Source organism: Rhipicephalus microplus, chromosome X (genome assembly GCF_043290135.1).
Source record: "Rhipicephalus microplus isolate Deutch F79 chromosome X, USDA_Rmic, whole genome shotgun sequence".
In the NCBI taxonomy this organism is placed as follows: domain Eukaryota; kingdom Metazoa; phylum Arthropoda; class Arachnida; order Ixodida; family Ixodidae; genus Rhipicephalus; species Rhipicephalus microplus.
The window spans coordinates 494,812,937-494,837,842 of record NC_134710.1 but is presented as its reverse complement, the minus strand read 5'-3'; the positions used below and the strand labels follow the sequence as shown (position 1 = coordinate 494,837,842).

Below are 24,906 nucleotides of genomic sequence, written 5' to 3'. Positions count from 1 at the left end.
TGTGCCCCTTGCTGCGTACACCCGGAACCCTGATCGAAATGGGCAGCAGGGAGTCCCAGTGAGGAGGGATAGGCAGGAGACCTGCGAAAGGGGTTCCCGAGATGAGGCTGGCGTACTCCAGTGCGCTGCGGTCCATACCAGTGTCGGGCAGCGATAGCAGACGATGGACGAGTGCCTTTCCCCCTCGCGTCATGTGCAAGCGCTCGACGTGACGCAAAGCACAAGCCTTGGCCCTGAGCGAGAGGGGAAACTGATTCGTTTCTGCATAGGTCACTCCCACTGGAGACGCCCGAGGCATTCCAAAGAGGCGGCGGATGACGCCGCGATGTGCCGTCTCGAGAGTTTCCCACTGAGGCAGTCGCAGGGTGATGCAGGAGAATGCGTAGAGGGCCCTGGCTCCGGCGACGGCGTTGTACATCCTCAGGGCAATGACCGGGGAACAGCCTTTGCCCCTCGCGAGGAGAGAGGATGCCGCTCCTGCGACTCTGCGACAGCTTAGCCGGTGGCTGGCAACGGCTGGCTTCCAGCTCAGGCGGTGATCGATCGTGATGCCGAGGTATTGCACCGATCGTCGCCACGGCAGAACACGTCCCCGGAACTTGAGGCGGCCGACCTCGTATCGTCCCTTGAGAGTTGGGTGGACGAGAAGCGCTTCCGTCATGGCCGTGGAGAGCTGAAGCCCAATGCTCGTGATGTAAGCATCCACGGCCTCGAGAGAGCGGTTGAGGCTCTGTCGCACCTGCAGCCCGCGCAGAGTGGGTCCACTCGCAAAGAGGGCGATGTCGTCCGCATAGATGGCAATGCGCACCTCGTACTCTAAGTCTCGTGGGATGTAGTCGACGATGCGCGCGAGGGCGAGGTTGAACAGCATGGGGCCCAAGATGCTGCCCTGCGGCACACCGGCAGTGGACGGGCGAGGCGCGCTGAGGTCGCCACCAATGCGGACACGGAACGTTCTGCCCCCGAGGAACTCCTCGACGTACCCGAGAAGCCTGCCACACACACCCATAGCACGAAGAGCGTCCAAAACGGCCGCATGAGGCAGGCGATCGAAGGCACTCTTGATGTCGAGGAGAACCAAATATCCGGCTTCACCGCGGAGCTTTGCATCCTCCAGCGTGGTGACAACGTCGGAGATGCAATCCGCCGTTGACCGGTGACAGCGGAAGCCGCTCTGGACGTCTGCCAGGAAGTTGAGGGCCGCAGCAATCCACTCGAGTTGCTTGAGGGCCATGGCTTCCATCACTTTCCCGGCAGCTGACGTAAGCGAAACCGGCCTGTATGAGGTCGGTTCCGACGCGGGCTTGCCCTTCTTGCGCACCGGAACGACGATCGCCTCCTTCCACGTCGCCGGAAACGCACCCGAGCGCCAGACGCTGTTATACCCCTCGAGCAGGCCAGGAAGTTGGCCCTCTTCGAGGTTTCGCAGCATCTGGTACGTGATGCCGTCACTGCCAGGCGCAGAACGGTTCCTCCGCGTGGAAAGGACGTGGCGCAGCTCTCCGATGGTGAATTCCTGCGTGCAGAGGGCCTCTATATGTCGCACAATCTCCACCGTGGGGAAAAACCGCTCGGGAGCGAACAGTTGGTTGGTATGTGGGGTTTAACGTCCCAAAACCACCATATGATTATGAGAGACGCCGTAGTGGAGGGCTCCGGAAATTTAGACCACCTGGGGTTCTTTAACGTGCACCCAAATCTGAGCACACGGGCCTCCTTCATTTCCGCCTCCATCGGAAATGCAGCCGCCGCAGCCGGGATTCGAACCCGCGACCTGCGGGTCAGCAGCCGAGTACCTTAGCCACTAGACCACCGCGGCGGGGCTGGGAGCGAACAGTTCCGGCCGGTGATGTGCTGGCAGAGGGGGAAGCCGCACTGTGTCAGGGGCGAGGACAGGGGCGTTGAAGGTGTCGGCGAGCAGTTCCGTCAGCTGAGCCGTGGTCAGCTGCAGGGCGATCGCGATGGAGAGGGCCGGATCTTGCGGGACCCGCTGTCGCAACATCGCTCCGAACACCCGCCAGGCGCGCCGGTTGTTGCGCTGCTGTTCGAAGGAGCGGCAGAGGCTGGACCAGCTTTCGGCGTAGCGATGGTGGGCGTGGCGCCTGCACACCGCGTCGATGCGGTTGTAGACGGTCCAGTCCTCCGCCCTCTCAGATCGCTCAGCCCGGCGCTGAGCACGACGACGAGCAGCCCGTAAGTTGAGCTGCTTGATGTCCGGCACCGGCGTGTTGGCGGGAACACGGCACTTCACCGTAGCCGCGCGCGCACTCGGCTATGTGCGTAAACACGTCACCCGCGACTGGCACTGCAGCACACAGTTCGCGAAAGCGTGTGAAGTGCACCACCGAGTAGGCGCGCGTCTGATCAGGCCGGGCGCAGAGGGGCTCGAGGCAGATGGGGTAGTGATCAGACCCCTCCGTGTCGGGGCTTCGGGACCACCGGTAGCGGCAGTCTTCCGTCACGAAGGAGAGGTCGATCGCACTGGGAGCCGAGCCGCGCCTCAGGAAGGTGTTCCTGCCATCGTTGAGGAGATGGAGACCGGCGGCGAGGGACGCATCCAACACCTTGCGGCCCGGGTTGTTCACTCCCGCACTTCCCCACGCCGTGTGGTGAGAGTTGAAGTCCCCGCACACAACTGCCGAAGCGCCGAGACGGTCCACCAGTCGCACGATAAACTGGGGGTCCCAGAGTCGAGGGTAGCGCACATAAACACTCGCTATTGCCATGTCTACAGCACCAACGCGCACTCGCACAGCAACGCACTCGACGCCGGGACACAGAATATCGGCGATGTCAACCGCCGACTGGGGAAGTCGCGCACGCACATAAATGGACGCGCGAGAGCATCCCGGCCGATGCAACAGTTGCGTGCAGTGGGGGCTGACACAGTCGGGACGTTCACACTCGGTCGCACTGTGGTAGGCCACATGTCCGGGGATACTGAGCTCCCCAGCACGAACGTGCGTTTCCTGAAGAGCCAGGACATCAAGTTCGCGCTGGGGAAGTGAGCGCACAAGCTCACGGTGACGGCGGCGGAGAGAACGGACGTTCCATTGGAGTATCCGCGGCCGTGGCTTCCTTGACGCACTATCCATGGTGGGTTAGGTCTTGATGGGCACTCAGAGCGGCGAGACAAAAGTCGCGCGTCGTCGTGCTGCACACCGTGGTTTCGAGGAGTGCGCGAAGAGCCGCGGCCAGTGCCGTCATGACCGTATCCCTTGCGTCTTTTTTTGGGGGGGAGGGGGGGGACATGTGGGCTGTGTGGCGGCTGGAGCCGGTGCTGCGGTGGCGTTGCTCTTCAGGGCGTCGCGGAATGAGCAGCCAGAGCGCGTGGAAGCCGTTGCCGTCCCTGAGGCCTCCCGTTGAGTTGCAGCTTTGGCTTGGATGGCCTCGCGGCGCGTAAGTTTGCCGCCTGAGGAGGCGAGTAGAAAGGCGGCCTTTCGCTGCAGCTGCCATGACTCGCACCGGGGTTCGTTCGCGGGGTGGGAGCCCTTGCAGTTTATGCAGCGGGGCTTTTCTGACGCGCAGGGACCCTCGGCATGGTTCCTGGCGCATCGGAGGCAGCGCCTGTCGCGCGAGCACGTTGCAGTGGCGTGTCCAAACACACCGCAACGCGCACACTGCAGTGGACGCGGAAGGCGCGCCCGCACCGGCCTCCGTTGTTTGAAGAGCGAGAGCTCCGCGGGCACCACAGTTCCCTCAAACGTGATAACCAGGGTGGAGCCGCGCCGCGCATACGAAAGGGTCTTTACCGCTGCGGTAATGTTCGCGGCAATGATTTCCAGGGGAATGTTTTCATCAACCCCGAACACCTCCCCCACACACGAGTTGAGGTCGAGCACCTTTGCCTTTACTCTGACATCAACGATGGTGGTGACCTCAAGGAGAGCACTGACATCAGAGTTGGGGGCGGTGTCGACAGCGACGAGGTTGCGGCGATGGTTAACCCGCACGCGTTGTGTGGCTGGGAACCCGGCTAGATAAGCAGCGATGGCGTCCCTCGATGCAGCAAAAAAACTTGTTCTTGATCACCTGTTAACTGAGGTGCATACATACTTGAGGCGTAATTCCTCATCGCCGTCATGCACTGTATGAAAAATTGGTACAATATTCCTTGCAAGTTTTTAGCGGATACCATGCTTTTCAGAAGAATGGCGAAAAGCAACATAGCGAATGCCGGTGTACTACCCAGAAATTATTCTTAATGGCGTAGTGGGTACCCAGCAAAACTGCTTGCAGCAGTTACCCGAGTCGTGTTTAGAAAAAGATCTGAAAGGCCACTTTTCCAGCTTTCACTGTGACTGTGCTGCGCCTTCCGCGCAGGCCTGGCGTTTTTTCATCCGCCTTTTGCTTAGTGAGACTCAGAACAGTCGCTCTGAGGCGGTATTTGGCTCCCCATAACAGGGGAACATGGCAACGCGAGCGTATCATTGTACATGACACATTTGAATAATTTTGATGTCATAGCTGAAGCGATAGTTATACATGTGGCAGCTTAGGCTACTTGGTATGACATGACAATAGCTATAGCGCGAGAACAGAACAAAGACAAAGAGAGAAGAAGGACACACACACAAGAAGGACAGAGCACTTGTGTCCTTTGTGTCCTTCTTGTCTCTTTGTAGTCGTTCTGCTCTCAAGCTGTAACTATTGTCGTGAAGTGTTAGCGCCGATTTAGCAAGAAAGGGAAAAGCGAAGCGAAAAAAAACAGGCAGGAGCAGCGAAGTCTCATCCCCAAGAAATGGGAGCGAGATTTTTGTGAGGCGTTATTGAGGCAATGTCCAACAAAGATACTTTTCAAACGTCTTGGGAAATTCAAAAGCAACAACGGCTTGCTTCTTTTTTTAAAGACTGCCATATGCGGCTATCATGTGCACTGTTAAAATGTTGACCGAGTGGTGACGCTGATGCGTTTGTACGTATTTAGGAAACCTCATTGAACAGGCACAACCAACCAGCATTGATGTACGCTGATGATTTAGTGCTAATGGCCGGAAACAAGGGATTTGCAGAGATTGGTGGACATCTGGGGTAATGAGGGAGATAGGTTAGATTTCTGATTCAGTAAGGAAAAATCAGCAGTCATGATTTTAATGACAATGAAGGTAGTGAGCTTAGAATACCGGAGGTCACGCTGGAGATAACAGATAGATACAAAAGTCTGGACGTATTGATAAGCAATGGGGCCGAGTACCTAAGGGAACACGAAATATACGTGACGACTAAAGGTAACAGGAATGAAACAGTGATGAAAAATAGGGCACTGTGGAATTACAATAGGTCTGATGTTGTGAGAGGATTATGGGAAGGGGTAATGGTTCCTGGTCTGACGTTCGGCAGTGTGGTCTTGTGCATGAGATCACAAGTTCAAGCAAGATCAGAAATTAAGCAACGTGAAAGAGGTAGGCTTGTCTTAGGAGCTCACGGAAATATACCAAATCAGCAAGTACAAAGTGATATGGGATGGACATCATTTCAGGGCAGGGAAGCTATCAGAATGGTAAAATTTAAGAGGCGATTGAGAGAAATGGGGGAGGAGCGTTGGGATAGGAAGGTTTTCAGCTACTTGTACATAAAGAATGTCGATACAAAATGGAAGAAGCGAACCAGATAATCGACGGGTAAATACTTGGAAAACAGCAGCGGGCCAAACTAAAAAAAATATTAGTTAAGAAGAAGGCGAAAGAAGCTGAGACCGATATGTTGAGAATTGGCATGATTAAGAAGTCCACACTAGCGATCTACCAAACATTTAAGCAGGAAATTGTCAAGGAAAAGATCTATGATAATACTCGGGGTAGTAATCTACGGTTTGATGCCAGGACGGGAGTATGGCGAGCCAAGACATTATCGGGCCAAATACGAAGGGGTAGACACGGCATGCAGTGCGCGTGGAGAGGAAGAAAAAACTGCCAAACACTTGATAATGTTCTGTAAAGGGCTTCACCCTATAGTTCAGGATGATGGCACAGAGTTTTTCAAAGCACTGGGATTTAGGGACAGGGAGGGCAAATAGACTTGAAGCGGGCAGAATTAACTAGGAGGAGGTTATCTGATTGGTGGCTAAAGTCAAGGCACGAGTGAAAATTAAACCCTTCACTGCAAAGTACGAATCCTCAACCTCACTATTTAAAGGAAAAAAATAAATCTAGTTTTTGGTCCATTAAGTATTACGGCTTGGTGGCGCTATTCACCGCCCGATCTAAAGGGTACAGCTATTACCATCCATCCATCCCTCCCTCCGTAGTTTTTTTTTATTATAGCCCTTGAATACGGCACGTGGTGTGACGTCACAGTCGTAAATAGCCACGCTGGCACGATGAAGCGAAGTTCAGTCGTGTCACCTATGTTGTTCTTGACATCCGCCGTCCATTGCAGAGCAGGCCCCGGTCCGTGTTGTGCGCATGTCCTTTGGAGATAGTCTGGTGCCAGATAGATACCCAGAAAAACCTGAAGCACAAAGCAAAAAGGATTGCTCAGCATGTTGCCCGTTGTGCTGCAGCCATGCCCACTGGCGAACGACGGAATTGGGGGGGGGGGGGGAGCTTTTAGAGCCCTTCAATACGGCACGTGATGTGACGTCACAGTCGTAGATAGCCACGCTGGCACGATGAAGCGAAGTTCAGTCGTGTCACCCGTGTTGTTCTTGACATCCGCCGTCCATTGCAGAGCAGGCCCCGGTCCTTGTTGTGCGCATGTCTTTTGGAGATAGTCTGGTGCCAGATAGATACCCAAAAAAACCTGAAGCACAAAGCAAAAAGTGTTGCTCAGCATGTTGCCCGTTGTGCTGCAGCCATGCCACTCAATATTACTGTATTCATGTCGAAAGTTGCGAGGCAATACACAAAAAGTGTCTCATGTCACAAGACCCGCATATATATACACGTGTGATCCAGTGCATGCTGTTTATAACTGAGATGTCCTTTTTTACGGTATTGAACAGAAGCTGTGTGTATAAAAATTATAACTAAGTGCGATTCCGTCGATAAAGTTCTGCCTCTTTTGATATATATATATATATATATATATATATATATATATATATATATATATATAGTAAGCGAAAGAAGTGTATACCTAAGGGCTCGTTTTTCCGAGTTTTACCACAATATTAATGAGATCTAACTGACAGTATTGCCAAGGAATGTACAGGGGAAGTTATTAGAACCAATGGAATGTAAATAAGAAGAAACAAAAGTGGATGAAAAAATAACGAGCCATGAGCAGGAATCGAACCTACGACTTTCGAACAACGCGTTCGATGCTCTAACCACTGAGCTACCACAGCGGCCTTCCCTCCATCCACTTCTTTGGGTTTATATGTGAATTTAGAAGTAGGAGTGACAGTGCCCTTAGGTATACACTTCTTTCCGTTTTTTCATTGAACGAGGGTCTCATAATGGCAGACTTGGTGCGTTTAGATTGTATAAGAGGGACAATTAATCGGCCGCCCGCTCATAATCAGTTCACGTGCTACGCGACGCCAAACATGCGCATAAGAGTGTTTTCACACTCGTCGTCTGGCTTATAGATGGCGCTGACTGTCACTCCCACTTCTAAATTCACATATAAACCCAAAGAAGTGGATGGAGGGAAGGCCGCTGTGGTAGCTCAGTGGTTAGAGCATTTAACGCGTTATTCGAAGGTCGTAGGTTCGATTCCTGCTCATGGCTGGTTATTTTTTAATCCACTTTTCTTTCTTCTTATTTACGTTCCATTGGTTCCAATAACTTCCCCTGTATATTCCTTGGCATTACTGTCCATTAGATCTCATATATATATATATATATATATATATATATATATATATATATATATTGTGGGCATTTAGTATACCAATCTTCTTCATCTGTACATTTCATCATTATCATGTGTTGCTCATACATCCTCGTCGTTGTCACGTAGCATCATCTTGGTTTGTTCAACTCAGCTGTCGGCTGCCGGTTCCTCGGGCCTAATAAAGGTCTTCCAAACCAAGACTCCATACATGGTGGAGCGTGCTGTTAGATCCCCCGTCATCCTCTCGACCACTCTACCGCCTGGAGCTACGTTCAGGTCGCCGCTCGGGCCAGGTGTGCGGAAATATGTCGCACCAAGAAGAGGTCGGTGCTGCAACCCTTCCCACTCCGCCACCGCGTGCCGCGCCTTTTCACGTCATTAACAGCCTCCAGCGCGAGCCCCATGCCTTCGCTGGTATGCGCGGGGAAGATGTGGAGGAATGGCTAGACGATTTCGAACGTGCTAACCGGTGGGATAACACCTACAAACTCGCTTACGTGTCATTCTACCTCATGGGTGTCGCGAAGACGTGGTTTCTCAACCACTTCATCGACATCCCCGACTGGTCAGCCTTCAAAGATCAGCTTCGCCATGTCTTTGGCACACCGGCTGTTCGTTCAGATCTCGCAAAAAAAGCTCTCGCGACTCGGAAACAGCACATCGGGGAGTCGTATACATCCTATATCGAGGATGTCCTTTCACCTTGCCGCCGGATTGACACCCCAATGACAGAGTCAGACAAAGTACGCCAGCTTCATAAGGAGATTGCACCCGTCGCATTCAATGCCCTTGCAATCCAGAATCCGGCTACCGTTGTTGACGTTGCGACAACCTGTCAGCGCCTCGAAGAACTTGAGTTTATGCGCCTACAACCGGACAGTGACGCGACCCATAATACGGCGGATCCAAACCTACGAGACACAATAAGGGTGATTTACGCGAAGAATTAGAATCAATGGGACTCTCACTACCTTCAGTGTGTCCCATTCAGTCTTCTTCAACGTCATTGCGGGATGTCATCAGGGAGGAGTTCACGTCCATGACCCATAAGGCCCACCTGCAGCCCACTGTCGCTCGTACTCTCCTATCATTCTCGCATGCCGTCGCCGCACCATCAGGCACCGCCAGCTCGACGTCGCCGCCACGAACGTACGCGTCGGTTGCTGCCGCACCTCCCAGAAGCTTTCCCACAAGCTTTCCATCGCCACCGCCTGAGACATCATCTGTCCCTCTCACTGCTCTCTCTCCCGGTGCATCTAACACAAGCAACTACCCTCCTTATCGATTGACTCGCCCTACGTGCTATTATTGCGGCTATCGTGGTCACATTTCACGCTTTTGCCGCAAGCGCCAGCAAGATGAGCGCCGAGGGTACGACATACGCGAACGAGACTATACCGCAGGAGCCTTGTACCTGGGCCGTCGTTATTCGTCACCGCCGCGTTGGTCTCCATCTCCGCCAGCATCTGGTGAACTGCGCAGTAGTCATCGATCAACCCGACACCGTTCACCATCGCCCTACCGTCGCTCCTCTTCTCCTCTTCAGCCTGCCTCCCTCGCTTCTGATCGGCGTCCGGAAAACTAAGCGATGCAGTTTTTGGAGGACAAAGTGCATTCCAACACAGTACTCCAATTCCTCCAGCGCGCCCTTACAATGTGATTGCAGTCACAGTTGAGGGAGTGGACGTTCATACTTTGGTGGACACTGGGACTGGGTTTTCTATTATTCGTGCTGATTTGTGTACCCGTCTTCGAAAAGTCACGACGCCTTATGAGGGACCAACACTGGTTACAGCCCAGGGAACAATGATTCGCCCTTCCGCTCTCTGTACTGCCCGTGTGCTAATCGACGACATTCTTCATCATATACAATTCGCCGTGCTGTCCCCGTGCTCCCACAAACTCATTTTAGGCTGGGACTTTCTTCCGTCTGCTTCTGGGGCTATTTGTTGTGCACAACGTGTCGTTCATCTTACTGACACAGACCACTTGCTTAGTGACGAAATCTACAGGCCACTTCGACTCATCGCTCCTGTAGACACCGAGTTACCCTCGAACGAACATCAATTAGTCACAGTTTTTTCCAACGACGTCGACTCTGGTGACATTTTGGTCACTCCATCGCCCCGTTGCTTTAATAAAGGCATAGCTTTCGCATGAGGTGTGGCTCCCTTAAACAATGGATCAGCTGTCCTCGCTGCTACGAACACTACACCAGATAAAATTTTACTGCCGTGGGGCACTACTGTCGCCTGCGTTGCCGATCTGGAGCCTGTGTGCGTCGTGCCTCTTACCCCTGCCTCCTCTAAAGGCCATCCTGGAGATCATGCTGCTTCCTCGGCCTTTACAGCAGCCATCAACAAGGACTTGACAGACTCGCAGAAGCAGCAGCTGCTTGATTTGTTGCAAAAGCATGCAAACTCTTTTGACGTTCATTCATCCAGCCTGGGTCAGACAACTGCTACAGCACATCGTATTCAGACCGACGGAACATCCATTGTACATCATCGCCCATACCGCGTCTGCCTATCCGAACGAAAAATCATTGAGGAAAACGTAGACGATATGCTGCAACGTGAGATAATCAGACCCTCAACCAGTCCTTGGTCGTCTCCAGTGGTTCTGGTGCGTAAAAAAGACGGTTCCGTACGATTTTGCGTCGATTACCGAGCACTCAATAAGATCACTAGGAAGGACTTATACCCCATGCCACGTATCGACGACGCCCTCGATACCTTACAAGATGCTGAATTCTTTTCAAGCCTCGACTTGCGTTCCGGCTATTGGCAAATCCCCATGCACGAAGATGACAAAGAAAAAACTGCGTTTGCAACCCCGGACGGCCTATACGAACTCAATGTTATGCCGTTTGGTCTATGCAATGCGCCCGCAACTTTTGAGCGCTTGATTGACACCGTGCTGCATGGCCTAAAATGGAAGACTTGCCTATGTTGCCTCGATGACATTGTTGTCTTTTCATCGACGCTTCCTCAACATCTGCAACGCTTGGACGAGGTCCTGACTTGCCTTGCGGGCACTGGTCTTCAAATTAACACCAAGAAGTGCCATTTCGCCAGCAGATCTATCAACGTCCTCGGTCATGTTGTGAGGAAGGACGGAATTCGTCCAGACCCTGTGAAAACTGCTGCGGTGCTTCGCTTCCCTCGCCCTGACAAGACGAAAGATTTGCGAAGTTGCCTTGGTCTCGCGTCTTACTTTCGGCGATTCATACAAAACTTTGCCTCCATAGCCGCACCACTCTATAAGCTACTTGCCTCTGGTACGCCCTTTCAGTGGTTCCAGGATTGTGAATCGGCCTTCGATAGGTTGAAGAGTGCCCTCACGATCTATCCTGTACTTTCTCATTTTCACGATGGTGCACCGACCTTCCTCCATACAGATACTAGCGGCCACGGTTTAGGAGCCGTGCTCCTCCAGCGCGACAACTCTTCGCGAGAGCGAGTCGTTGCGTACGCCAGCCGCGTCCTCTCCGTAGCCGAGAGGAACTACACGATCACCGAGAAGGAGTGCCTTGCCATCGTTTGGTCAGTGCAGAAATTTCGTGTCTATCTTCATGGCCGCCATTTCACCATTGTGACCGACCACCATGCTTTATGTTCGCTTTCGACACCCAAGAACTTGTCGGGGCGCCTCGGCCGCTGGATTCTACTCCCAGAAGAGTATGATTTTGACATCGTATACAAGTGTGGCAGAAAGCATAGCGACGCCGATGCTCTTTCTCGCTTCCCGCAGCGTTTCCGCAATCACTTTGCACGACACACCCTCGGAGTCCACGTCTACGGCGGTTTCCTCTCTCACCTCTATGAACCAGCTGCCTTCGGACGACCCGCACGATTTTTCTTCTCGACAGCTGGCTGACCCATACTGTCGACGTATTATAGGCAACCTCACTGGCAGTTCCCGTCCACCTAATGCGAGGCTCCGTCGCCAACTCTCGCAGTTTAAGCTGGACAACGCGGTACTGTACCGCAAAATTTAACATCCTGGCGGTCAGCGCTGGGTTCCCGTTCTACCCCGATCGCTTCGGTCCGAAGTACTCAGAGCACTTCATGACCATCCGACGGCTGGTCACCTCGGTTACCACAAAACCTACGATCGCCTTCGAAGTCGGTTTTATTGGCCAGGTATCACCACTAGTGTAGCTCGGTACGTTGGGTCCTGCACTACCTGCCAATGTAGAAAACTACCCACATCTGCTCCAGCCGGTACACTACAGCCTCTTCCGTGCCCAGCTACACCATTCGAAGTTATAGGCATCGATCTCTATGGCCCCCTTCCAGTCAGTGCTGCTGGAAACCGATGAATAGTAACAGCCGTTGACCATTTGACGCGCTACGCCGAGACGGCATCCGTCACTACCGGTTCAGCTTTCCAAATTGCCGATTTCATCCTCCGAGCCATTATACTGCGTCATGGTGCTCCACGTGTATTGCTCCGTGACCGTGGAAGGGCCTTCCTTTCACAACTGGTGAACGAACTTCTTCGCGCCTCTGGCACAACTCACAAGACTGCCTCTAGTTATCATCCCCAAACTAGCGGCCTCACTGAGCGATTCCACCGCACTCTCGCTGACATGATCGCCGCCTACATTCAACCAGACCACAAGAACTGGGATGTAGTTCTACCATTCGTCACTTTCGCCTACAATACGGCTACTCAGCGGACAACCGGCTACTCACCATTTTACCTAGTTTATGGACGCTCCCCTAATTCTTTCCTGGACGTCTCTTTCTTTACCAGCCATGTGGATTCATCTCCATCCTCTTCAGATGAATACGTTTTACGGCTCGCAGAGAGCCGCCAACGGGCTCGTATAAACACTGAAGCCCGACAGCAAGACAGAAAGCTGGTTTATGATGAATCGCATCGTGCTGTATCCTTTCAACTTGGAGATGAAGTGCTCCTTTTGACACCTATTCGCACACCTGGTTTGTGCGACAAATTCCAGCCACGGTTTATCGGGCCGTACAAAGTTCTTGAAGAAACTTCACCAGTGAATTATCGCGTGACGCCACTTGTAGCCCCAGCAGACTGCCGTTATCGAACTATTGAGGTCGTCCATGTCTCCCTTATAAAGCCCTTCATGCGACGTTCTTTGTCCCCTTGACTTGCCGCGGCCAGGCTGGCCGCTTTCACGAGGGGGAATTAGTGTGAGCATTTAGTATACCAATCCTCTTCATCTGTACATTATCATCATTATCATGTGTTGCTCATGCATCCTCATCGTTGTCATGTAGCATCATCTCATCTTGGTTCGTTCATCTCAGCTGTCGGCTGCCGGTTCCTCGGGCCTAATAAAGGTCTTCCAAGCCAAGACTTCATAATATATATATATATATATATATATATATATATATATATATACGGTAGAAAAAGAGGTCGACAAACCTGTGAAAACACAAGCTTTACTAACGTTTCGGCAGGTGGGCCTGCCTTCATCGGAGTGAATGGTTACAGATGGCACACAGGGCACATATATAAGCAGCTACTTTGCGTATCACACGGCTAAGTCATTATCAGTAGTTTAAGAAACAAGATTGTATATCCCTAAAGGTACGTGGATATAGTGCATATACAACTGAAAACGCGTATTATTGTACAATAGTCAATTGGCACGTATTGGATACCCTACAACTTGTGTGGAATGAAACAGGTGTGCAAAATAACAAACTGCGCACGCAGTAGCTCACTTGGTCATACGTTCTGCGGAATAATCACAGCCTAAGGACATTCAGTAAGCCTTTAAAAAAGAAAAAGAAGTTTAGAGAGATAAACAAAACCAAAAAGCAGGCAGAGCAAAATGAATGCGAGTAAATTGGTGAAGCGACAAAGGCCACTTACAATATGTAGGTAATATTTGACAATAGGCCAACATCGTGCAAAGAATATACACTAATGAGTAAAACAAAAAAGCGATTTACTAAGGCAATATGCAAGTAAGCGTACCCGGGCTCTCGTTCATACCGGCCGATAGTGTTTCGAATTTATGAATTAGAAATGGCTCTTTTATTTCGCGTCCACGTTAAAGAACCCCAGGTGGTCGAAATTTCCGTAGCCCTCCACTACGGCATCTCTCATAATCATATGGTGGTTTTGGGACGTTAAACCCCACATATCAATCAATCAATCTTTTACTTCGCGTTCATGGTGTGATTTAAAACCCGATTCCAGTATTGTAGCTATCATGTTACTGAATGAATGACCTGTCTCGGTGACATGCCTTGGAATCGGTAAGTTAGGAAGGGCATGCATATGAGCTTTATGATAATTGAAACGGTATCGAAAAGCAGTTTCAGTATGACCTATGTATTGTACATTACAGATTGAGCATTCTAGGAAATATACGACATTTGCAGTATCACAAGTGAAATTGCCCTTAATTTTGAACTTGAAGCTCGTCGCAGTACTGGCTGCCAGTGTTGTTGTGGTCATGTGTGCACATACTTTACAGTGGGGCTTTTTACAAGGACGGCAACCAAGCGTCTGGACGTTATTGCTCTCTCTGGTTTTTTGAGGAAGTTAATAAATCTCGCAAATTTTTGCCTCGTCTGTACACAACACGTAGTGGTTCTGGAAACGCTTTCGCAAGGCGTCCGCTCTGCATAATTACGTTGTGGTGTTTACGGAAAATAGATGCGACGTTAGGTGCCGATGCATTATGGGTTAAAACAAGGTTAACCTGTAAATGACTTTTAGGATTTTCCTTGGGGATGCAGAGTGCTGCACGGTCTTGTGCGTCGGCACGCCTTACTGCGTCATCGACTAACTTGGGCGGATATTTCTGTTTAAGAAGTGCAGTGCGTAGCTGGTTACAGTTATTATCAAAGTCAGATTGCTCAGAGCAAATTCGCTTGAAACGTAAGGCCTGGCTTTAAGGTATGTTGAATTTGCAGTGCCGTTTGGGGCTGCTTCGGAAGTGTAAATACCTCTGTCTGTCAGTCGGCTTGCGGTACAGTTCGGTGCTTAATTTTGCATTATCGAGACATACTGTGACATCGAGAAAGTTAATGGTCTCTGGTGAATATATGTGTGAAAAGGATATGGAAGGGATATGGAAGCATTATTAAAGGCCGAAATAAAAGACAAAAGTTCCTCCTCTCCATGTGGCCAAATCATGAATATGTCGTCAATAAATCTTTTATAATAAAAAGGTTTTAGCGAACGACTCGACAAGAATTTGTTCTTAAGGGATCCCATAAATATATTCGCATAGCAACTGCAGTTGTGTTGCGGCCATGGGACAACCGGATAACATAGGAGGTGACGGGAATTCCACGAGAAGTGGAGGGAGGATCAATAGCATCTAGGGCGTCACCATAGGCTACTTACCTAGATGCAACAGCCACCACGTGTTTATGACCAGAGCGCTAATTACAGTCTTCAGTAACAGCAAAGTTGAAGATAAATAAAGGCGTGTCTGACAGAGGTCTATAAATGTATCAGTGATATGAACGACGTGTTATTTACATGATACAAGCAGCAGAGGCAGAATATACAAAGTCCAAGCCCAAGATAAGTTCATGAACGCACGTGCCTAGAACAATGATATTGATGTGGTGACTTAAGCTGTAGATGGAAACGTGAGCTGAACACTGTGCATCAGGTTAGATGAGTACGTTATTTGCGCTGCTCAACACATATCCTACATAAGGGGTTCTGAATTCACGGAGCCCCGAGCACAAGTCACTACGTATAACAGAAGTAGTGGCACCGGTATCAATAAGCACTTGCACAGAAACACCTTCAATAGTCACTGACAAAAGGTTGGCCGGGAAATCGGGAGGTGTTTTTTATCATCGACAGGACGCAGTTTTCCCTCCAAAAACTGCAATCCTTAGTTTTCCGAATATGATTCAACAGTGCGAGAAAGGGGGCGAAGCGGGGATGCCGAGCAGCGTAAGGGTGATGGAAAGAATCGTCTGGAGGAGCGGTAGGATTGATGTTGACGCGGGGACGCGGGAGAAGACGGAGACCAGTGCTGCGTGAACGGGTAGGAGTCTCTACAACGATAATCAAGTCTTCGAAACTGGTCTCGGTCGAACTCAGCGTAGCCTCATCGCTCAACCATCTGGCGGCGGTGGCAGTAACAAAATTTGTGGTTTTGGATACCTCAGTAAAAACAAACAAGACGAGAAGAACGCCACTAAGGATGAGAGGGTGGCTCAGGTACTCCACCTCGTACATAAGCCATATGACCACAAGTTATATTAGTTAGCCGAGATATGACCGAAGAAGGCGGCATTGCAACTATATCCACATATGTGGGAATCAGTGGTTGATCAACCGATGCTGTCGGTGTCGTCATAGAGGCCACATCAGCGTATGCGGGCAGTGGGCGTGCTACTGGAGTGACCGGCGCTGTCGGCGTTGTCATGGCCACGAGCTCCTGCTACACAAAATTCCGCAGGACGAACGGCGCGGATGGAGTTGAGACGGTAATGGACCGCTGCTGTTCCAGGTCTCGAAGTTCTTCCCGGATGATCGCGTGGATTAGCGCTTTCGTATCGGAAAGAGGCATAAAGCGAGAATCGCTGTCTTGTTGAAGGTGAAGCAATTGCAACTGATCAAGGCGTCGGCGTGTCAAAATGATGTTTTCAACAGTAGTGGAACTGTTAACAGCCAAACCGTTGAATGCAATTGTGCCGATTCTTTTCAGGTGCGGTAAATGCGCTAGCCTTCCATCATCACACGTATCAATATTGCTGTTTGCACGGGGACAGAAGGCCAAAACATCCTCAATATACGAAGTGTATATGTCTTGTATGGATGTTGATCACACGTTGCCAGCTTCTGTTTTGGGATTTCGGAGCGACCTGACGAGCATCCGAAGATTTGTCGATGTTTCGTGGCAAAGGTCAACCAAACAACGAAGTGTGTTTCGTCGTTGAAATACCACGTTTTGGCTACGTGTCGATGACAGAATGGGAGATAGCTCAATTTCTCCGCTTCGGTAGACCTACTGACGGAACTGAAGGGTGTAAAGGTCCAGCCAGTCCTCGAAGTAACCACCGCGGAGACGCGCGAACATGGGTGGTTCGCGCTGAGAGCTGGAGACAATGAGCGAAGGGAGGGCAGCGGCAGGCATTGCTGCTAAAGGGTTAGGGCTAGGTGTTGGTTCAGTTGTCTGCATAGCTGTGGGGTTGGCCGGGCGCAAGCGGCTACCAGATTGTGGCTCCCAGTGGGATATGAACGTAACAGGACGTTCAGATCTTGACCCATCACCTCCACCACTCTGAAAGACGCAGGAAGGTTTCACCAAGCATGACTAGCAGACTAGCAGAAGCGTTTCTTTCACGATGGCATTTATGTAAAAGTGAGAACGGTCAAGTACGGTAAATTTAAATACTAATATATATATATATATATATATATATATATATATATATATATATATATATATATATATATATATATATATATATATATATATATATATATATATATATATGTATATATATATATATATATATATATATATATATATATATATATATATATATATATAAGGAAAGAAGTGTATACCTAAGGGCTCGTTTTTCCGTGTTGCTACACAATAATAATGAGATCTAACAGACAGTAATGCCAAGGAAAGTATAGGGGGAGATATTGTCACGGGCTAAGTAGATGCCTGAGGATGACGATGACGAAGTGCTGAACGTGAATGTGCTCGGACTGCAGCAGCGTTGTACGCATTAGCTCACCAGTATATTCGCCAGTACGCATTTGCTCGCCAGTGTATACTTTATTCCCCGTAACATCATTGGTGGAAGGTGCGGGATACACTCGCTATACAGCCCAGCGAGCTGGATCTTCGCAGCGGACGGCGCTATCAGCTACCACGATAACTGACCAGGCTACTCAATGTCAACAAGATCCGTCAGCCCCGCAGCCAATCCTTGTGGTGCAACCTCGTAACCCAGGCCCATTCAACGGCACAAGTGGCATAGACGTCGATGACGGGCTGGTTCAATATGAGCGCGTCAGCAGCAGCAACCATTGGGATCTGACGCCTATGTTCGCGAACATCATCTTCTACTTGCATGGCACGGCAAAACTCTGGTACGAGACACATCAAGAAGACTTGACTAGCTGGGACGTCTGTAAGCAGAAATTGCGCTATCTATTTGGAAAACCCATCGGACGTCAAGTGGCCGCAAAGAAAGAGCTTGCGACTCGTGCCCAGACATCCACAGAGCCGTACATCGCGTACATCCAGGACGTGTTGACTTTGTGCCGCAAGGTCGACAAGGACATGCTCGACGAGGATAAAGTCGAACACATCCTGGAAGGAATTGCGGATGACGCCTTCAATTTTCTCCTGTGCAAGGACTGCTCGACGGTGGAGTCGGTCATCGAAGCATGTCGTCGCTTCGAACAGGCAAAAAGTTGGCGCATAGTTCACCAATTTGACTGCCTTCCCAACACGGTGGCTACGTCCTCTTGCGAAGATTTGCCCACACTACACCAACCACCAGCGCCAGAAAACGTCACCAGAATAGTCCGTCGGGAACTCGAGGCTATGGCTCCCGCTATGTCTAGCGTCAGCGCGCCGGGACACAACCTCGATGCTGTTTCAATGTGACAGGCCGTGGTTCGCCAAGAGATCGCGAATATGGGCATTTTGCCACATCATAAAAATGCCCCTGCTACTTCCAGCTCGGCTCCAGTCGTTGCGGCTCCCACTCCGAACCGCACGTTCGCGCCACGACGAAACCCAGCTGAATGGCGCACTCATGATGATCGGCCCATATGTTTCACGTGCCATCGGATAGAACACATCGCTCGCCATTGCCGCAGCCTTTGGACCTCATCACCTCGACCGAGCTTCTGTGATTGGCGGCCTCGCTCTGAACGTGCACCCTATGCCCCGTCCTACCGTGCTGAGACAAGTGCAGAGCAAAATCCAGAACGTCGGAACAGCCGCTCGCCATCACCCGTGCGTCGTCAGTCCCGCTCGCCCCAACCCCGCCGTTCTCGGTCTCCCTACGACCATTGCTCGGAAAACTAGCTGGTGCAGCCCTCGGAGGTGACGCTGCATACACGACTCGGACTGCAAATCCTCTGATTACTCCCGACCAGCGGTGTAACCTTCTTACAATTCTCGTTGATGGTTTACCTATAACTGCTCCTGTTGATACCGGTGCACAAATATCTGATGAGCTCAGACCTCCGCCGCCGCCTCTAAAAAGTTCTGACGCCTGCGATTGCACCTACCGTTCGTACAGCGGATGCGAGTACTCCTGCTGTGCTTGGAATGTGCACTGCGCGATTAACAATTTCTGAGCATCAAACTTCAGTTCTGTTCGCTGTACTGGAAAATTGCCCTCATGACCTCATCCTTGGACTCGAGTTTCTCACTTCACACGCTGCGCTCATTGACTGTTCCAAAGGTCTTCTTCGGCTCGAACTACCATCCTTTTCGGAGACCGTCTCTACCAGCCCACCTCGTCTACGCTTTGTCGATTTCCTCAGACTTCCGCCACAAGCCGCAGTCCAAGTCCAACTCTTGCCATATCCGGCGGTACCCGATGGTGATTATGCTGCTGCCCCAATTTCTGACGTCACCTTGACACGCAATGTTGCACTCCCCAACACGGTGGTTACCGTTAAGGACAACCGAACTTCATTTCCCGTCCTCAATTTCGGCCTCTCAGTGCAAGTTATTCCTCGCGGCATGTCACTTGCGCATCTTACACCACTGGTTGACCACACAGTTTCCGCTCTAACCACCGATTCGCCACCCGATTTTCATCAACGTCGTTCTCGTCACGTTCCTGTTCTGACCTTTTCAAGCCAATGCTATCTGACAAGCTCACCTCTGAACAAGTCTCTGCTTTCTGCCGTGTGCTTGCTTCTTATCAGGACATCTTTGACTTCGGCGACCGTAATTTGGGCCAGACATCCGTGGTAACTCATCGCATCGACACCGGTGACGCTCGACCCATTCGCCGACGACCCTACCGTGTGTCAGCCCCGGAGCGTGCTATTATACAGCGAGAAGTCGATAAAATGCTTGATAAGGGCATAATCCAACCCTCATCTAGTCCCTGGTTCTCACCCGTTGTACTTAATAAAAAGAAGGACAATAGCTGGAGATTCGCTGTTGATTACCGCCATCTCAACTATATTACGAAGAAAGATGTCTATCCCCTACCGCGCATAGATGATGCACTCAATTGCTTGCACGGTGCCAAATATTTCTCTTCAATAGACCTTCGCTCAGGCTACTGGCAGATTGCTGTGGACGACAAAGACAGAAATAAGACGGCCTTCGTGACTCCTGATGGACTTTATCAGTTCAAGATGATGCTTTTTGGATCATGCAATGCCCCCGCGACATTTGAGCGCATGATGGACTCTCTCCTTCGAGGCATGAAGTGGACCATCTGCCTCTGCTATCTTGACGACGTTATTGATTTTTCGACCACTTTCAACGACCATCTTAACCGTCTGTCCACAGTGCTTGATGTTTTTCGACGTGCCAACTTGCAACTTAACTCGTCCAAATGCCGCTTTGGGCAACGCCAAATCTGCGTACTCGGCCATCTTGTTAACGCTGCGGGCGTTCAACCAGACCCTGCGAAAGTCCGAGCAGTTCGCGACTTCCCGACACCCCGCTCAGCCAAGGACGTCCGAAGTTTTCTGGGACTGTGCTCCTATTTCCGTTGTTTTGTCGAGAAGTTTGCTGAAGTGGCCCGTCCTCTAACCTGCCTCCTCAAAACGGATGTCGCATTCACCTGGGGCCAACAGCAAGCAAACGCCTTCTCGTCGCTAGTTGACATTCTCACCAATCCACCAGTCCTAGCACACTTCGAGCCATCTGCCGCCACGTAGCTTTGTACTGACGCCAGTGGCCACAGCATAGGCGCAGTGCTCGCGCAGCTGCAAAAAGGCATGCACCGCGTGGTCGCGTATGCAAGCCGACTGTTGTCGCGCTCGGAACAAAATTATTCCATCACAGAACGCGAGTGCTTAGCTCTCGTCTGGGCCATTGCGAAATTCCGGCCATACCTGTATGGCCGACCATTCTCAGTTATTACGGACCACCATGTGCTTTGCTGGCTCTCCTCACTCAAGGACCCTACAGGACGCCTTGGTCGCTGGGCGCTGCGCTTACAAGAGTACACTTTTTCCGTATCCTATAAATCTGGACAACTTCACAAGGATGCCGACTGCTTGTCCTGTTACCCAGTCGATCCCCCTGACACGAGAGAAGATGAGCAATAGGCCCTCGTTCTTTCAATTACCGACTTCACCGACATAGCTGCTTAACAACGCCGCGACCCCTCTTTGCGTGCTATTATCAATGGTCTGCACTCTCCCCCCCCCCTGACCACTCCTTACAACTGTTCGTTCTTCACAACGACATCTTGCACCGCTACAACGCCCACCCTGATGGTGCTGAGCTTTTACTCGTTGTTCCTGTGCATCTTCACTCAGACGTTTTGGCCCAGCTGCATGATGCCTTCTCCGCTGGACACCTAGGGGTGTCACGTACGTATTACCGCATTCGCCGCCGATTCTTTTGGCCTGGCCTTTACCATTCTGTGCGACAGTACGTTGCGGCATGCGACCTCTGCCAGCGCCGCAAGACACCTGCTCTGAGACCTGCTCGTACCCTCCAGCCCATTGAAGTACCAGATGAGCCATTTTTCCGAGTCGGCCTCGATCTTCCACGACCTTTTCCCGTGTCGGCCACCGGTAATAAGTGAATTGCTATTGCTACCGACTACGCAACGCGGTATGCCGTTACACGCGCACTCCCCACCAGCTGCGCTACTGATGTAGCCGATTTCCTTCTTCATGGCATCATTCTGCGTCATGGTGCTCCTCGTCAGTTGATCACCGACCGCGTCAGCTGTTTTCTATCTAAAGTAGTCGACGAGCTCCTGCAATCCTGCTCTGCCCACCACAAGTTCACTACAGCGTACCATCCGCAAACCGACGGCCTCACGGAACGCCTCAACCGTACCTTGACGAATATGTTAGCGCTGTACGTCTCCAAAGATCACAAAGATTGGGACATCCACTTACCTTTCGTTACCTTCGCATACAACAGTTCACGTCATGGTACGGCTGGATTTTCCCCTTTTTACGTACTGTTTAGTTATGACCCGCCTTTGCCCATGGACACCATGCTCCAATCTGACGCCCCCTCATCGACTGCTTATGCTCGTGATGCCCTGGCCCGAGCTGACATCGCCCACCAAGTCGCCCGGGATTGTTTATGTGTCTCGCAGATTAACCAAAAGAGTGCTTACGATCGCTGGCACCGCAACGTACAGTACTCTCCAGGGTCACTCGTCTTGCTGTGGTTACCATCACGTCGTGCTGGTCTCTGCTAAAAACTAATGTCCCGTTACGTTGGCCCCTACCGCGTCATACGCAAGGTCACCAGTGTGACCTATGAGATAGCTCCATTCCATACCACGTCAGTACCAGCTTCAGTCTCGACCGATATAGTGCACGTCTCACGGCTTAAACCTTACTACTCACGCCTCGAGAATTGATCGCACCGGGACGGTGCTTCGGCCGCCGGCAGGTAATCTCACGGGCTAAGTAGATGCCTGAGGATGACGACGACGAAGTGCTGAACGTGAACGTGCTCGGACTGCAGCAGCGTTGTACGCATTAGCTCGCCAGTATATTCGCCAGTACGCATTTGCTCGCCAGTGTATACTTTATTCCCCGTAACAATATTAGACCAAATTGTAATGTAAATATGAAGAAAAGTGGGTGAAATAATAACTTGCCGTGGGCAGGATCCGTACCTGCGACCTTCGAATGACGCGTTCGATCCTCTACCACTGAGCTACCACGACAGCTATCGCCCCAGCCACTTTATGTGGTTTATATGTGAATTAAGCGTGAGAGTGTCAGTCAGCGCCACCTTTATATATATATATATATATATATATATATATATATGTGTGTGTGTGTGTGTGTGTGTGTGTGTGTGTGTGTGTGTGTGTGTGTGTGAAGGGAGATAGCTAAACAGCATATTTTCAGCTGCCAGCTCCAGTGGCAGCTACAGGAGCGTGTATGTATTTAACCATGCAACGAGCACCCCATAGGAAAAAGAGAAATGTGATTGACGCGTCACTTGAACGACAGCCCCTGGCCAGAGCGGAAACACGCGCAGGGCACTCGACAGCACAAAGCATGCAAAGCCTAACCTCTCATACACATATGGAATACGAAGCAGCTTCCATCGACAATAAAGCAACCAGTACGATTCTGCATTCACTTGCAAGCTCTTTCCAGTTGTTTGCTTTATATTTTGTATGAGCCTACAAAAGGGAATTTTGGAATGTTAAATGCGAAGCATTTCTAGGCGAACTTCAGTGACTTTGAGCGTATCTATTTATCTATGTACCCGCTTACGGCTTATAGCTTTCCTGGCTGTTTCGATGATATGATGATGGGACATATACTAAAATTTTTATGGGAGTATTTAGAGCGAAAGGGACTAGTCATAACATGTAAATCATGATATATATGTCATGAATATAATGGTTTACATGTCATGATCTTGCTGCTATTGCCGTTGTTTCATTCACATCATATATTGCAAAACTGGTATGGTATGACGTGACTTAATGGTGAGCATAAGCAACATGGCCTAAAGTAAAAACCATGACATGCATGCCATGTAAGTCCAGGCTACATGCCATACGCTTTGTTTCTTTCATGTGTGCTCGCGGTCATTTTGATTGATGATTGATTGATATGTGGGATTTAACGTTTCGAAACCACCATATGATTATGAGAGCCGCCGTAGGGGAGGGCTCCGAAAACTTCAACCACCTGTGGTTTTTTTACCGTGCGCCCAAATCTGAGCACACAGGCCTACAGCATTTTCACCTTTATCGAAAATTCAGCCTTCACAGCCAGGATTCAATCCCGCGACCTGCGAGTCAGTAGCCGAGTACCTTAGCCACCAGACCACCACGAAAATGCGAGGTCATTTCGCAAGCTTCGAATATACCAAATTTCGTATTACGTGATTTGAATGGATGACGAAGGTCATATGTCTCGTGTAAACACAATATATATGATATGCGTGTCATGTACGACCATTACTACATGTCACGCTCACGACGCGCTCGCGGTGATTTTGCTAAGTTCATGTACCAAGTTTGGTATTTCGTGACGGGAACGGATGACGCACGTAAATGACACATCTAAACATAATAATCATGATATGCGTGTCATGTAAAACATGATAACATTCTACGCTCATAACGCTCTCGCGGCCGTTTCGCTAAGCTCACATGTACCAAATTTGGTATTAGGTGACGTAAATGAACGACGAACGAAATTGCTATGCGCAACCACGATAATATTGACATAAAACTCATGTACGAAGTAATATACAAGCCTAATTCTGCTGGTGCTGGTATAGGAGGCTTTCGCGTTCCTGATATCAACGTTACGCGACCCTAGACATTATACTTGAGTCTTGTCTAGATACCTGAGCGCGCATAACATTGCTATTTGTGTTTACTGTAATTGATTGATTTGTGGCGTTTAACGTCCGAAAACCACCATATGATTATGAGAGACGCCGTAGTGGAGGGCTCCGGAAATTTCGACCACCTGGGGTTCTTCAACGTGCACCCAAATCCAAGCACACGGGCCTACAACATTTCCGCCTCCATCGAAAATGCAGCCGCCGGAGCTGGGATTCAATCCCGCGACCTGCGGGTCAGCAGCCGAGTACCTTAACCATTAGACCACCATGGCGGGGCTTGTGTTTACTGTGTACTCCATCTGTGTGCCTCGTAATGTTGAACTGATTTTAAAGTGACATATCAACCTTCCTCATTCGTGTTTCGCATATCATTGATTGCAACAGTACGGGGGATCTGCCAATTTTTTTATTTTTATGCAAAGTGTGTACTTCCTGAGTTTGCCTGCTGGTTTTCCCATTTTACAGCCGCACTGCGTGCTATGATGCACACACGACGCACCCATGTTACCAAGTCACGTCAATTCATGCATGAACTTTCAGATGCAAGCTATAATATGAGCTGTCATTCTGTCGGGCACCACTCATGCTGCAGCATTATATAACTTTCAAGAATAATAATATTTGCATCTAAC

The 24,906-nt window shown here is 50.3% G+C and overlaps 1 protein-coding gene across 1 annotated transcript in view; it reads right to left on the bottom strand.

Annotated features, from left to right (window-relative positions):
• Positions 1-24,906, bottom strand: part of LOC142775544 (whirlin-like) — a 116,746-nt gene that overhangs the window by 75,154 nt on the left and 16,686 nt on the right. The window lies entirely within an intron of this gene.